General features: G+C 40.6%; 1 pseudogene; it reads right to left on the bottom strand.

The window, feature by feature from the left end:
- Window positions 1–494: 494 nt before the first annotated feature.
- On the bottom strand, window positions 495–594 carry LOC127109062 (uncharacterized; annotated as a pseudogene).
- Window positions 595–4236: the final 3642 nt, after the last annotated feature.

The raw sequence follows: 4236 nt of genomic DNA, 5'->3' as shown, positions 1-4236 counted from the left end.
CGAACTATATCTCCGAGTCTTACGATGAATTCGGGAATATCGTGCTGCAAACAATCTCCCTCCTGTAGAACTTCCTGATTTCAAAAACATTTTCCCTTCGATACCCGAGATGGCAGAACCAGCTCGTGCTCTTAGAGATTACGCCGCTCCATCACAAGATGAGCCGCATTCAAGTATTGCTCCACCCGCAATCGAAGCAAATAATTTCGAACTTAAACCTTCGTTGTTGCAGGCAGTGCAACAGAACCAATTCTCTGGAAATCCTACCGAGGATCCAAACCTTCATTTATCCGTATTTGTCCAATACGCTGATACTGTTAAAGCTAATGGTGTCACTTCAGAGGCAATTCGACTTCGTCTTTTTCCTTTCTCATTAAGAGATAGCGCTAGAAGATGGCTTCAGTCTCTTCCTTCCAACTCTGTCACCACATGGAACGAGTTGAAGAAAGTTTTTCTTGCCCGATACTTTCCGCCAAGCAAAACAGCTATGTTAAGAGCCCAGATAAACGGATTTAAACAGAAAGACAACGAGTCTCTTTTCGAAGCATGGGAAAGATACAAAGACATGATGAGACTTTGCCCACACCATGGTTTGGAAGACTGGTTAGTAATTCACACATTTTATAATGGTCTCTTGTACAACACAAGGTTAACAATAGACGCCGCTGCAGGTGGTGCACTAATGAACAAACCTTATGCTGATGCTTACCAGCTTATCGAGAGCATGGCCCAAAACCACTATCAGTGGGGAACCGAACGAACGATGGTGGAAAAACCTCAAACGAAAACTGGCATGTACGAGATAAGTAACCTTGATCATGTTAATGCAAAAGTGGATGCTCTGGTCCAGAAAATTGAAAGTTTAAATGTATCACCTCCAGCCGCCGTGGTTGCTATAACTCAGAATTGCGAGGTCTGTGGAATCCAAGGTCACACTCCTACGGATTGTCAACTCTTAACAGGAATCCAAGCAGAGCAAGTAAACTACGCTCAAGGAAGCCCCTACTCGCATACCTATAACTCAAATTGGAAGAACCATCCAAACTTTTCATATAAGAGTAATAACGCTTTATACACACCCGGACAATCTCCAAATCAAGCCCCAGTTATACCTCCGGGATATCAGAAACCGAACCCATCCATGCCTAACAATAACGCCCCTAGGAAATCCAACTTGGAAATCATGATGGAGAACTTTATAGCTTCCCAACAACAAACCAATAAAGATTTCTTAAACCAGAATGTACACACTGGAGAACAAATTAAACAACTAGCAAGTAAAGTAGATGCCCTGACTACCCATAACAAAATGCTGGAAACACAAATATCACAAGTAGCTCAACAACAAGCGCCTACTGCTGCCCCAACTGGTACATTTCCTGGACAGCCCCAACCTAACCCAAGAAGCCACGCTCATGCAATCATATTAAGAAGTGGAACGGAAGTGGAAGGACCGTCTGATCCAAGGATGGAAAACCAAAATTCTCAAAAGTCAGCTGAGGAAGAAAATAGACCTAAGGAGAAGGAAGAGAGTAATAAGGAAACCATAGAAAAGAAGGAACCTTATGTACCTCCACCACCTTACAAACCACCGATCCCTTACCCTCAAAGGCTTATTAAGACCAAAGATGCGGGCCACTTTAAAAAATTTGTTGATCTCCTTAAACAATTAAACGTTACAATACCGTTCACCGAAGCGATTACGCAGATGCCCTCATATGCCAAATTCTTAAAAGAAATTCTTTCTAATAAAAGGAAACTTGAAGATAGCGAAACCGTTACACTCCCTGCCGAATGTAGCGCTATAATCCAAAACATGCCTCCTAAACTCAAGGATCCGGGTAGTTTCTCTATACCCTGTCACATAGGAAAATTTGTCATCGACAAAGCCTTATGCGATTTAGGAGCCGGAATTAGTGTTATGCCTTTATCCATATGTAAGAAACTGGAAATGGGAGAATTAAGACCAACCAAAATGTCTGTGCAACTAGCAGATCGTTCCATCAAATATCCTGTAGGAATTCTTGAAAACGTTCCCGTACGCATAGGTCAATTCTACATTCCAACTGATTTAACAATTATGGACATTAGAGAAGATGATATTACACCCATTATACTGGGAAGACCGTTCTTAGCAACTGCCGGTGCAATCATAGACGTAAAACGAGGACGACTCACCTTCGAAGTAGGTGAAGAGAAAATTGAGTTCATTCTTTCCCAATTCTTGAAAGCACCTGCAATAGAAGATACATGTTACTTCATGGATATCATCGATGAATGCATAAAAGAAGCAGAGTTAGGAGAAGACAAATTATCCGACTATCTTGTAGAAGACAAATTTAACCAATGTTTAGCAATAACACCGGACCCTACGCAGTGTCTTAATAAACCAACCCTTAACCTGAAAACACTTCCCAAAAATCTGAGATATGAATTCCTAGACTTAGAACTTGAACGACCTGTGATAGTTAATGCAGACCTAGGAAGACTCGAAACGGAAAAACTCCTACATATTTTAAGAAAGTATCCAACCGCACTAGGTTACAACATCACCGATCTTAAAGGAATAAGTCCTTCTATTTGTATGCACCGCATCATGCTAGAAGAAGACTGTAAAACCTCTAGGGAACACCAGAGGAGACTAAATCCGATCCTGAGTGAGGTAGTGAAGAAGGAAATAACCAAGTTATTAGAAGCAGGTATTATATATCCTATATCTGATAGCAAATGGGTTAGTCATGTACACGTAGTACCAAAGAAAGGAGGCATAACCGTTATCGAAAACGAAAAAGGGGAAACTATAACTAAACGAATCGAATCGGGATGGAGAATGTGCATTGACTATAGGAAACTAAACAAAGCAACCCGAAAAGATCATTTCCCTTTACCGTTCATTGACCAGATGTTAGAACGATTAGCAAAACATTCACATTTCTGTTATCTAGACGGTTATTCAGGCTTCTTTCAAATACCAATTCACCCTGATGACCAAGAAAAGACAACGTTCACGTGCCCTTTTGGTACCTTCGCTTATAGACGAATGCCGTTTGGCCTGTGTAATGCTCCTGCAACTTTTCAAAGATGCATGATGGCAATTTTCGGCGACTTTCTCGAAAACATCATGGAAGTATTTAAGGATGACTTTTCCGTATGCGGACAAAGTTTTGAAGAATGCCTTGAAAACCTAGAAAAAGTTCTAGAGCGATGTGTAAAAGTAAACTTAGTACTTAACTGGGAGAAATGCCACTTTATGGTACAAGAAGGAATTATTTTAGGACACATCATCTCGAACAGAGGAATTGAAGTAGACAAAGCCAAAATAGAGGTAATCGAAAACCTTCAACCCCCAAGAACCGTGAGAGAAGTACAAAGCTTCTTAGGACACGCCGGTTTTTACCGACGATTCATCAAAGACTTCTCTAAAATAACTAAACCTTTAACCGGACTATTGATGAAAGATGCTGAATTCATATTCGACGATAACTGTTTAGAAGCATTTCAAACGCTTAAGCAAGCATTGATCTCCGCACCCATAATGCAGACACCCGACTGGAATGAACCATTCGAAATAATGTGTGATGCCAGCGATTATGCTGTAGGTGCTGTTTTAGGACAACGAAAGGATAAAAAGCTTCACGTTATATATTACGCAAGTAGAACCCTAGATGAAGCGCAGATGAATTACGCCACTACCGAGAAAGAACTCCTAGCAGTTGTATTTGCGCTAGATAAATTTCGTTCTTACTTGGTCGGAGCCAAAATAATAGTTTACACTGATCACGCTGCTATCAAGTACCTCTTAACAAAAAAGGATGCTAAACCTAGACTCCTAAGATGGATCTTGTTGCTACAAGAGTTCGATTTAGAAATCAAAGACAAGAAAGGAACTGAAAACGTAGTAGCAGACCACCTCTCTAGACTTGAGAACCTTGAACCGGAAAGAACATCAATTAATGATGATTTCTCGTACGATAAACTTATAGCTACTTTGGAAGAGAATAACTCTGACAAACAAGTAGAAACCACCTTAGCTATATCTGTCACACCATGGTACGCTGATCTCGTCAATTATTTAGCTGCCGGAATAGTTCCACCTACTTTATCTTACCAGCAGAAGAAACGATTCTTCTACGACATAAAACACTATTACTGGGATGATCCCTTACTTTTCAAAAGAGGCCCCGATGGTATTTTCCGTCGATGTATACCCGAAGAAGAGGTAGAAAATATAATCCA

Source organism: Lathyrus oleraceus, chromosome 7 (genome assembly GCF_024323335.1).
Source record: "Lathyrus oleraceus cultivar Zhongwan6 chromosome 7, CAAS_Psat_ZW6_1.0, whole genome shotgun sequence".
NCBI classification, from domain to species: domain Eukaryota; kingdom Viridiplantae; phylum Streptophyta; class Magnoliopsida; order Fabales; family Fabaceae; genus Lathyrus; species Lathyrus oleraceus.
This window is presented reverse-complemented; position numbering and strand designations above follow the sequence as displayed.